General features: G+C 35.1%; 1 non-coding gene across 1 annotated transcript; it reads left to right on the forward strand.

The window, feature by feature from the left end:
• The first annotated feature begins 259 nt into the window (after positions 1–259).
• LOC121211528 (small nucleolar RNA R71) lies at positions 260–366 on the forward strand. Its single transcript, XR_005906752.1, has one exon. It is a non-coding gene; the product is annotated as a small nucleolar RNA R71 (small nucleolar RNA).
• The last annotated feature ends 12,553 nt before the right edge of the window (positions 367–12,919 follow it).

Genomic DNA, 12,919 nt, shown 5'->3' on the forward strand with positions numbered 1-12,919 from the left:
CAAGTAAACCATCAATCTTTTTTTTAGAAGTTCTACCTGATTTGACAGCATAGTATCGATGTTATAAACGCCTGCTGTTTTAGTTGGCTTAGTCCTCATGACTTGCCACTGATAGTTATTCAGTGACATCTCCTATATAAACTCATAGGCATATTCAGGTGTTTTATTATTGATGGTTCTGCCAGCAGCTGTGTCAACCATTTGTCGAGTCGAAGGATTCGGGCCATTATGGAACGTTTGAACCTATAGCCAAAGCGGTAACCCATGGTGAGGGCACCTTCTCAGTAAGTCTTTGTATCTCTCTTATGCATCGTAAAGAGTTTCTAAGTCCATCTGCACAAACGAAGAGATATCATTACGTAATTTAGCCGTTTTAGCCGACGAAAAATATTTTAATAGAAATTTTTCGGTCATTTGTTCCCAAGTAGTGATTGACCCTCGTGGTAATGAGTTCAACCATTGTTTAGCTTTGTTTCTCAATGAAAAAGGGAATAACCGAAGACGAATGGCATCATCAGAAACACCATTAATTTTAAATGTATCGCATAGTTCTAAGAAGTTTGCTAAGTGAGCGTTGGGATCCTCATCCCGCAAACCATCAAACTGAACAAATTGTTGTATCATTTGAATAGTGTTAGGTTTTAGTTCAAAAGTATTTACAGCTACAGCAGGTCTAACTATGCTCGATTCAGTTCCTGTTAAAGAAGGTTTAGCATAATCATACATAGTGCGTGGAGCAGGATTTTGATTAACCGCAATTGCAGGAGGTAGCTGATTGTCTTGGTTTTTAGCCATCTCTTCGATTGGGGGTTGAGTATCGTCCTCTTTCTCGTTCTCTGTATATCTTAAGCTTCACCTTATTTCTATTTGATGTTTGCGAACTGTGCGATCAATTTCTTTGTCAAAAAGTAGTGGTCCTGATGGGTTTCTTCTAGTCATAAACTATAAAAACCTGCCAAGAGAAAGAAAAAAAGTAAATTAATAAATAATAATAATAAATTAAATTAAATTACATTGCAAGAAAAATAAATGGCTAAAGTAATAAAAGTTGAGCGTTCCTAATATCTTAGTTCCCCGGCAACAATGCCAAAAACTTGATCGCGTGATTTCATGATAGGTTTGAAATATTTATAATTAATCGTTCTTGAAACTAACTATTATCGCGATGTAGGCAAGTGTACCTATCGAACAGTAGTATAGTTTTAGCAAGACTAGATTGTCGAACCCAAAGGAACTAAAAGTACTAGTAATGACTGTCTTTTTATTATCTAGCCTAAGAATAAAGAGGTTTTTGTTTTAACTAACTAATTATCTAAACTAAGAATTCATAGAGAATAGAATTGGGGAATTTCTTTTGGGAAAATCGATTGAATTAAGACAATACCTAAGGAAAAATCCACCTAGACTGTACTTGTTATTCTGGCTCTGAATCGGACGATTTATTCATTTAACTTGTTCCGTAGAGATCCCTAAATTATGTTATTATCCTTATTCAAGACTAATAACGTCTAATCCCTAGATTGAATAATTGAGACCATTCTCTAATTAACACCCTATGGTTGCATTAACTCAATCTATGGATCCCTTTATTAGGTTTCACCCTAATCCAGAAAAATCTTGTCACCTTATGTCTAGACGCGCAAACAACTTCGCTTAATTATGACAAATGTACTCTTACACAGGGTCTATTCCTCCTCTGAATAAGAGCTTATCTTGAATCAATATCCTCGGATATCAAAACAAAAATTAAGAACATATAATTAAGAACAAGTTAAATATTTATCATACAATTCAGAAAATAATAACAAGATTCGTCTTAGGTTTCATTCCCCTTAGGTATTTAGGGGTTTTAGTTCATAACTAAATAAGAAAACATCTCAGAATAATAAAGAATACAAAACATAAAGAAAACCCAAAACTCCTGAAGGGGAAATTGAGGAGAGATCTTTAGTCTTGATGGTGAATCCAGCTTCTGAGATGGATCAATCGGCTTCCTTGGAGTAATTCCTTATTCCCTATTTTGTGTCTCCTTTTTCTTCCTCCTCTAGGGTGTATTTATAGGCTTTGGAATGCTTAAGAGCCCTCAAAATTAGCCTTTTTCGAATTGGACTCAACTTGGGCTCGACAGGGACATGCCCGTGTGCAATTACTTCAGGCCGTGTTTGAGCCAGCCAAATTGACACGGCCGTGTGGTCTGCCCGTGTGAGGAGGTCTAGCCCGTGTTGATTTCGTACTTTGGCCCATTTTCTCCGTTTTTGGCCCGTTTCTCATTCCTTTCGCTCTTCTATGCTCTCCTAAGTATAAAACATGAAATTAAAGCATTAGGAGCATCGAATTCACCAATTCTATTTGGAAATCATCCATAAAATGCGTTAAACATGGGGTAAAAATATGTATAAATTACGGTTTATCAAATTCAGAACGGCATCATACATAGTCAACCAATTCATAGCCAGAATTACATTAAACTCATCAAAAGGTAATAGTTTCAAGTCAGCCGAAAAACAGTAACCCTGAGTCATCAAAGGGAAATCCTTGCAAAATTTATCAACTAAAACTACTTGCATAAGGGGTTCGATACCTTAATTACAGATTCTATAGACTCAACAGGAAAATTTTTACTAGAAACTAAATTCATATAGATATACGAATAAGTTGATCAAGGATCAATCAATACAATCACATTAGTGTCATAAAGAGAAAATGTACTGGTGATAACATCAGGTGACGATGCTTCTTTGCGAGTATGAATGGCGTAAGCTCTAGCAGGTGCTCTAGCCTTGGATCTCATAGAGTCTTTCGTCGTACCTCTAATATTGGTCACATTTCCAACATTTCTCAGTAGCCTTCCTCTAGTGGCTGTGTTACTCTGTCTTGTATTTTGATTGTTATCTTTCTCAGTTAGTTGAGGACAATCCCGAATAAAATGATCTCGTTCACCACATTTGTAACAAACTCTATTATTATATTTCACCCAAGATTGCCGAAAATGCCTTCTTCCACACTGTTGACATCGGATTTATTATTTCTCACCACTGCCAATGCTTGAGACAAAAGTTTCTTGAGCTTTAGAACTCACATGTTGATTTTCATGATCTCTATTCTGGTATCCCACTAATGTATTTGATCGACTATACGAATCTTGAGATGTCTCTGATGAAAAATGATAAGGTTTATTCATCGGTCTTTTTCTCGAATCTCTAGCCTATGAATCAGGTTTCCTCCTTTCTCGGTTAAAGTCTTCGGCTTTACAAGCCCGGTCAACTAATACAACAAATTCTTTAAAATCTAAAATCTAGACCAGAAGTTTAATGTTTTCATTCAAACCATTAACAAACCGCTTGCACATGATCTCTTCGGTAAAAACATACTCTCGAGCATATTTGTTCAACCGCACAAATTCTCTCTCGTACTCGGTTACAGTCATACGACCATGTTTCAGTTCTAAAAACTCTTTATGCTTTTGATCTAAAAACCGTTGACTTATGTATTTTTCCGAAACTTGATCTGAAAGAACTCTCAAATGACTCTTTCTCTCGGCACCACTGATACTAATGTATTCATCCACTGGTATGCGGTGTCCCTCAGAAGTGATACAATAAATTTTAAACACTCAACCGGTGTGCAAGAAAGCTCATCAAACACTCGAATCTTATTTTCAAGCCAAAACTCGGCTCTATCAAGATCATCATCAATAGTAGCTCTAAACTCTTCAACCCCGTGTTTACAAATCTTATCAACTGGAGGCTTATTCAATCGCAGAGGTTCCAAACCTTGAGGAGCTACGGGAACTAATTGGGGATTAGGTAGGGGTAGAGGTTGTTGAGCAACCGAATTTGTCAAGACATACTACGTGAATCATTCGTTCATCATTTGGAAGAAGGCTTCGTTAGCCTCTCCTCCCTGGCTACCCGATACGAGTCTAGATTTAGAAGGCACTGTCTCTTGAGTGGGAGCTGGCACATTACTTTCAACCTCATCAACTACAACTCGATTGGGATCTATTTACTATATGAAAACACATTTTAAAAATATTAAGAGGTTGTTGAGCAGCCGAATTTGTCAAGACATACTACGTGAATCATTCGTTCATCATTTGGAAGAAGGCTTCGTTAGCCTCTCCTCCCTGGCTACTCGATACGAGTCTAGATTTAGAAGGCACTGTCTCTTGAGTGGGAGCTGGCACATTACTTTCAACCTCATCAACTACAACTCGATTGGGATCTATTTACTATATGAAAACACATTTTAAAAATATTAAGAGGTTGTTGAGCAGCCGAATTTGTCAAGACATACTACGTGAATCATTCGTTCATCATTTGGAAGAAGGCTTCGTTAGCCTCTCCTCCCTGGCTACCTGATACGAGTCTAGATTTAGAAGGCACTATCTCTAGACTGGGAGCTGGCACATTACTTTCAACCTCATCAACTACAACTCGATTGGGATCTATTTACTATATGAAAACACATTTTAAAAATATTAAGAGTCATCACACTATCTAGTTTATGTATAGCATGTATATCTAGACTCTCATATACGCTATGTTAGTCCTAGAATTGACTAAACCGTAGCTCTAATACCAATAAATGTAGCACTCTTCATCTGTATTCAATGCTAGAATAGGGCTACGGAGTATTAACAAACTTATAAAACAAGTCAAACATTCACTTAGCATATATTTTCTCAGTTCATGCATTCATCACTCAATCTCAATCAATTTGTCCCTATTACGAGCCAACGAGGCCCTAAACATGCATTGAGAGAGTGGTTCGAGACTAAACCGATAACTTTGGAAACTTTTTTATCACATAAAAAATTTTCTCAAGAACAGGGAACACACGCCCGTGTGGTCCGACCGTGTGTCTCACACGGCTAACAGATACACCCCTGTGTGAGGATGCGTGGAGCATACTGACTTGGTTTCAAAATCAACACTAGGGGACACGCGACCGTGTAACTTGACCGGTGTGTCATACATGGCTGAAACACATGCCCATGTCTCTGCCCGTGTGGACAAAAATATTCTATTTATCAAGCCATCATGCCACCCCAATTTGCACACACCTACTCAATTTAAAATGTACTCATTCATAGCATACGTGTGCATCCAATTCAACCACAATCAAGGCTAAAACATACCATTTCAATACCAACAACTAACATGCTTATAATCCTATGTTTTACTCATTCAAATCATACCAACTTCGCATATTCAAATCAACTAATTAAACATTTCCAAACATGCATCATCATGCACCATTTCACAAGCACAAAGCTTTCCAATTATCAACCTTTTAACATTCTAATTACCTATTATCAATAAGCATCATGAATCCAACCTCAATCACCCAACATAAGTCAATTACCAAGCTCAAAACAAAAGCCATTTGGACATTTATATACATCATCAAAATCACTAATATATGTCAACTCACATGGCTATATATATAATCACAAAGCATAAACATTTACAAGCCAATTCAAATCGCTAAATTCACAAACAAAACATATTTCATACTGACCAACGTCCCTATACATGCCATATGACCCAAAACTTAATTTCAAAGGTACCAAGTGATAGTTAGATAGTGTGAAGTGATCTCTGACTGTTTCCGAATCGAGCTAGCTCACTATAAAACACAAAGAAATACACAAAGTAAGCTTTATAGCTTAGTAACTTCATATAGAATTTAAAATCAACTTACCAAATGTGCACAATTTAAACAAGTAAAACATAATATACAAGTCACATATGAAATCATCATCCTATCACAATTTTATTCACAAAATTAGCTATCACTTTCATAATCTCCTTATTTCGATGCTTGTACGTTTCACGTATATACCTGTACCATTCCATATCAACTTATACTTATCCACTTTTTTGGCGTACCCGTTGAACCATTCAGAAATTTATTATTGGATACTCGGGAAATTTGCACAATAAGTGCCAAATAAATAGTCGAAGCAATATCGATCTCGCACACTAAGTGCCAATGTATATATATAGCCGAATTTATCTCAATTACGCACACTAAGTGCCAATATATATATAACCGAAGCTATTTCAGTCCCGTACACTAAGTGCCAATACATATGTAGTCGAAACTATTTTCAATCTCACACACCAAGTGCATATAATTAGCCGAATCGTCATCAAACATGACTGTAATCTCGTATACAAAATTTATGTAATATCAAAGCATTTAAAACATAATTATAACAATGTTTATTACATACGAACTTACCTCAGATGTAAAAACGACGACACAAGTCAACTAATCTGAGACCTTGTTATTTCCCCGATCTAAGTACGAATTTCACTTTTCTTGATCATGCAAGAATATCAATGGCTTAATGCTTGGTGTTACTTAATGGTTTATTTCTTCTTCAATTTCGGCAAGAAAGATGGACATGCATCCTTTGATATTTTGTTTTCTATGTTTTAATATGTTTATTAATTAGTTTACCAATTTACCCTTAAGAGTTAACCTTTAAAACTTACCTAACCTTGTCCAACAATGTCCACTCAAGTTTCAAATGGTTTAATTACCATTTAAGGTCACCCATTTCTAACTTTCATTGCAAATTAATACCTTTTACTTATAGAACTCAAATTTTTGCACTTACGCGATTTAGTCCTTTTTATCAAATTGAGCAACCAAACACTAAAATTTCTTAACAAAAATTTCACACAATCAGATTTTCATACTATAAACATTAAAATAATAATAAAATAAATATTTTGACCTCAAATTTGTGCTCCCAAAACCACTGTTTTTATTTAACTAAAAACGGACTTTTACAAATCTAGTTTTAAGTTGCAATGGAAAATAGAGCAACATAGGTCGATTTTGGTTCTGAAACTTAGAGTTCCACACCTTTAGACCAAGTTGCTCGACTTCCGTTTGTGATTGTATTGGCAATTTCATCAAATGATTGTCTCAATTTTGCATCCTATAGACTGTAATGGTTAAATAATGCAATAATTCTCGTTGGGTTGAAGTCATACCATTATCTTCGAACAAATGTCTTATGGAAATAATTACTTTTTGGATTAGCAATAGACTTTAAAAGATTAACATAGAACTAAAAAACTACATACTTATATATGACTTCACAAAAATCATAAACCCTAACAGATTATTCCTATCAAGGTATGCATCAATACCATGATCATAGAAGCCCTTCTCCTCATTGAAAGCTTGTTTAAAGAATGTAACACCTAGATTTCTAATAAACCGAAATTAGGAACGAAAAAATGACTAAATTGAAAGAAACCATAAGCTAGTAATTATGGATTTGGAGGAGGATTTCAACATCAAGGTTAGATGGTGTAAAAGAGGTAATAAGAGGAGGATTCAGGGAAGGAAATTATAGATTGATATTTACTGTAACGGCAGTATTGAATAGTCCTTCAAGACAACACCTTAACGACGGTATATGGTGTAAAACCATAGATAAAAGATGCTATGACACTCTGGTATGAAGTACATAGCGTAAGACTATGAATTGAAGATGCCATAGCGGCATGATACACGATAATGATAATGGCATAAAACCATGGATGAAAGACACCATGGAGCAAGGTAAATGGTATAAGGTACACGATGTAAGACCATAGATGAAAGAAACTATGACATCCAAATATGATGAGTAAGACCATGGATGAAAACCTTCATGGCATCATAAGATTATATGCGAGGATGGCGGGTTGGTGTAAGACCATGGATAAAAGACTCCAGGACATCCATAGATTGATAATTTGTCAGGACAGTAAACACAAAACAAAAATAGTCCATTGAGACATTAAACAGAAAATAGAAATAACCCGCCAGGATAATAAACACGAGGTAAGTCTGATGGGTCACAAAGAACGAGGAAAAAGGGTATAAGACCATAGCCTAGTTACTACAACGCCTAGAGCCCGCCATGGAATAGATACAGAACGTACGTCAGGACCTCAAGTGAGGAGTATACTACTAGTACACCTAGCATGAGAAACTATACAGGTGGAAAAAGAGTTAAACGAAAATATAAGTATAGAAAATAGGTCACGAGGAATCCACCAACAATGATGAAAGCCAACAGGGTATGGACGGAGTCCCAATAAGTAATGCGAAAAAATAGGTTGTACGAGAGCTAGCTTAATCATGGAAATACAAGAGGAGAAATTATCCAAGGATCACAAGCAAGGATCCGAAATGAAGAGTCACTAGAGTGAGCTCAATGAAGCTGTACGTGAGAAGCATATCGCATAGGAAGACTGAGGGATGTCCTCCTAGGATAAGGGTTCTTTCCAAGGGACAAAATGTATATCAAAACTAGACCTCCTTGAGGAAAGTCTAGTGCAAATACATCGCAGAAAGGATAATTTCGTAGAAAAGAAATGAGTAAGTGATATGACAAAATTGCATACTCATTCGAACGATAAACTATGGGTTCACTAGAGGGGTGAGATATGCTAAAGGTCAACACAATATGGAAATGTCAATGAGTCTTCTGGGACTATGGTATGAAAAGAGGGAGTCCACCAAGGACTAGTCTAACTAGGAAAGTCTGCCAAGGAAGGTATATTCTAAGAATACTTAGGTGGAAGGCAAGGAAGCTAGGATAAAGGGATAATATAAGAAGATATATAGGTGAGTAAGTTAGAGGTCATCGAACACCCCGTATGCTAATTGTCTGAAAGAGGAAAAGGCAATAAGTAAATATAAGACTCGAAGATATGGAGAGGTGTGTGGATTTCTGTCGAATGGAGAGTTTGAATAGAGAAGGCCTTTAGGGAGACAATTGGCTCAAAGAATCGGCTGGAGTCTTTATGTAAAACACTCACGTTGAGCGAACAGGTAGTATTTATGTTTGGTTTATTTTGTATTGTTTACCCTTGTGAGATAGGGATTGAATATGATGCAACGAAGGACCTCACTAAGTTCATTCATACTTACGGAGTTGATTGATGTTTGCAAGACTTGCAAGTATGATCGAGTACTTTGAGGAGGGATCAAAGAAGATGGAATTGTGAGTTTAGGGGTCGCAAGCAGTTAAAGTCATGTACATGGGAAGAAGGTACCATTGGAGGCTTTGCCTCAGGATAAAACATGGTGTAACCAAATGTCATTCATAAAGTCTAGATTCTAAACTAGTGAACCCTTAGTCAAACTTTAAGAGACTTAATGTAAACCAACAGATTGTTTACAAATGAAAATTGAAGAACCAAACATTTAACATGTAACCAGATTGTGGGTTATCATTTCCACGTAGGAATTTTAAATTTATTTTTGTAAAATTGGAAAATTCATATGAGTTGGAAACAAACTAGGTATTTTAGTAACCTACAATTTTTAGCGGAACCCAAAATAGAGAAAGGACCAATAATACAATCGAATCTGAAATCGATTAAGATAATGCAAACTTGATGATCACATACGACGATGGGTAACGATGGCTACCCGATGATGGTGGGACCCACTAATGGTGATTTGTTCAAATTTTTGGGGTTTTGGATTATTTTTAACGAATAGGTTCATTTTAGGATTCGAGATCATTTGGAAGAACCCACATGGTATTTAACTTTTACCTAGAGTACCCAAAGAATACTTTGGAAAAAATATTGTAATTTTAATTATTTTATTTTTCCTTAGGATGGATCCATAGAAATATTTGGTTGGTCAAAGTCAATTTAATTTTTTCAAATTTATTGCATTTTGTATGAGATTATATGAAATTAAATTGACAAATATCCTCATGCATATATAATGTAAGCATGTCATATATTTTAGGAAAAATAATGACACTTTTACTTCTCATTTCATATTTAATAATTCATTATTGAAACCGAAATAAAAACCTTGCATTTTTTTTAAAAATGGAGTTATTGAGAGGGAAAATGTCCTTAAACAAGACATACAACCTTCATCAATGGTGTTTATCTGATGACATGATAATACTTCGAGCTAGTTTTAACCTAGCCGCACCCCATGATAAGTATTATCATGTGGACTTCACTAGGTAGATTTCCTTTCAAAGGAAAACTATTCATATATGATACTCACTAAGATTATCCCTTGATAACTCATATAAGAATACATATCTATGATGATTATTAAGTTGATGGTTATACACTCAAGACTAGTCTAGTTAAGTAAAATCGATATTTAATATGTGTGTGATATAATGTGTTTAGATTCACATATTAATTGGATGAAAATTCATGTTCTTACTAGTTGGCTAAGATTACCCCATGGTGACTTAATCCAATGGGTTTGAGAATTATCATTGCAACAAACTTACAAAAGCTTTTCAGGGTTTTAATGTAAAACGCATGCATCATTCTATATGCATTACGTATATTGCAAAATCATTTTAAATATTTCCTTCAATATAATAATAATTAATGGATGGACTTTTATTTTTCAGTTCGAAATGACTCCAACTCCTATAATTAATATGCTTACTAAGAATAAACTGAACGAAAACAGCTATAAGGATTGGAAAAGAAACCTCAACAATGTCCTAAGTTGTGAGAAGCATAAGTTAGTCATTGATACTAAATGCCCTCCAACTACCCAAGCTAAGGTAAGAACTCGTTGGTGAGAATCTGATGAGATAGTTAATATCTATATACTAACAAGTATGACTAATACCTTATAAAAGCAACAGGAGGGCTGTGACTTTGACAAATGGATAATTGACAAACTAGAGGTCATGTTTAGAGGCCAAGCTACTTTTGCTAGATCCTATGATCACTCTTATAAGCTCCTTTAATGAATGCCCAATAGAAACCAACACTCTAATCAAAGATCATATGTTTACTCTTATAAGCTACTTTATTGGGGCCATGGGTAATGGGGTCAAACTAGACTTGAACACACAAATTAATATTGTGTTTAAAAGCTTGTCGAAAGGTTTTTTTTTTTGGCTTTAGGGCCTCTTATAACCTCAGGAATAAGAAGTTGGGGCTTAGACAACATATGAAGGAAATTTAATCCTATGATTTGATATTAAATGGTAGCCAACCTGTCCATAAAGCAAAAGGTACCTTAGTGGTTGTTTCTTCCTCTAAAGGGAAGGGAAAACAAGATAGGAGAAACAAGTCTAAGTCCTCTAGGATACAAAAAAGTGGAAAGGAAAAAAACTAGGAAGCAAAAAATCTTGTCAAAGTCTAAATGTCTCTTCTTCAATAAGAAAGGGCACTTCGAGGTTAACTAGAAAGACTGCAAGGGCTATCTAGCCACGAAGGGCAACGATATGGAACTCTTAGTGTTTGAAACTTGCATAGTGGAAGATTCAGTAGACCACTGATTTATTTATTCTAGAGCTACTAACTATGTTTGTGTTTCTTTACAAAGGTTTAGGGAAACAAAGGATTTAGAGATAAGAGTCTCTCATTACCAGTGAAGGATGGGACAAATGTTGCGGCTGAAGCAGTGGGAGATGTACATATTTATTTTGATAGTTTTAGAAAGAACATTTTAGAAGAAGTTTTCTATGTACCAAGTTTTAAGGTAAACTTAATTTCAATTCCTTGTTTATTTAAAGTTGGCTTGGCCATGACTTTTCATAATAGTATCGAAATTTTTAAAAATCATTCACTCATATGTAAAGGATGGATGCTAAAAAACCTTTATTTTATCAAACAAAGATGTACACAATATTAAAAACCAAAATTACGAATAAGAAACTTAAAACTTCACACACTAATAAAGCATATCTTTAGCATCTGAAGCTAGATAATATTAACTAAAAAAGATCAGTAGGCTTTTGAAAGATGACACCATAAGTACACTTAGGGAATTAAATCTCCCACAATGGGAATCTTGCTTGAAGGTAAGATGACCAAGCAACCATTTAATGCAAAAGGTATGATGGCAATACAACATTTAAAACTTGTGCACACTGATGTAAGTGGCCCCATGAATGTCAGTGTGTGAGGTGGTTATAATTATTATGTATCCTATATAGATGATTATTCCTGGTATGGGTATGTGTAACTAATGCACCGTAAAAGAAAATTTTTTAATAAATTTCAAGAGTATCATGTTGAAATAGAGAAACAATTAGGTTTACCTGTAAAACCACTTCAATTAAATTGAAGTGGGGAATATTTATAGGATAAGTTATTAGGATACTACATAAAGAATAATATATTGTCACAATTAATCACGTCAGGAACTCAATAACACAATGCCATGGAGGAAAACATGAATAGATCTTTATTAGACATGGTTTGATCAATGTTAAATTATTCACAGTTTTTGATAACCTTGTAGGAATACGCATTTCAAATGGCATGCTAAATTCTGAATGATATACCAACTAAGGCTATACCTAAGACTCAATAGGAATTGAGGCACCGTATGAAGCCAAGCCTAAATTATTTGACGAATAAGAAGATTATGAGGCCCTCACATTTGACGAAGTAATGTAGAGTGTTGATCCCAAGCTCTATGAAATAAATATGAAAGCTAATTAGTTTCTATAAAACCCAAGTTACTTTGGGAACTTTCAAACTTACCGAAAGTGATAAAACTCATAAGGTATAAGTGGATCTACAAGAAGAAGAGAAATGCAACAGGAAAAGTTGAAATTTATAATGCTAGACTTGCAGCAAAAGACTATACTCAGAAAGAAGGTATTGGTTACAAGGAAGCCTTCTTTTCGGTGATCATGCTCAAGTCAATCTATATATTATTGTCCATTGCAATGACTCTTGGTTACGAGATCTGACAATTGGATGTCAAGACATCATTTTTGAACATTTATCTTGAAGAAAACATCTACATGGTATGACCCATTAGTTATATAGCTAAAAGAAACGAGCATAAAGTTTACCAAACTACTTAGGCCCATATATGGACTTATGTAAGCATTCCACTCATAGAATCAAGGATTTGATCAAATAATAAAAAAATTTGG

Source organism: Gossypium hirsutum, chromosome A12, assembly GCF_007990345.1.
Source record: "Gossypium hirsutum isolate 1008001.06 chromosome A12, Gossypium_hirsutum_v2.1, whole genome shotgun sequence".
In the NCBI taxonomy this organism is placed as follows: Eukaryota; Viridiplantae; Streptophyta; class Magnoliopsida; order Malvales; family Malvaceae; genus Gossypium; species Gossypium hirsutum.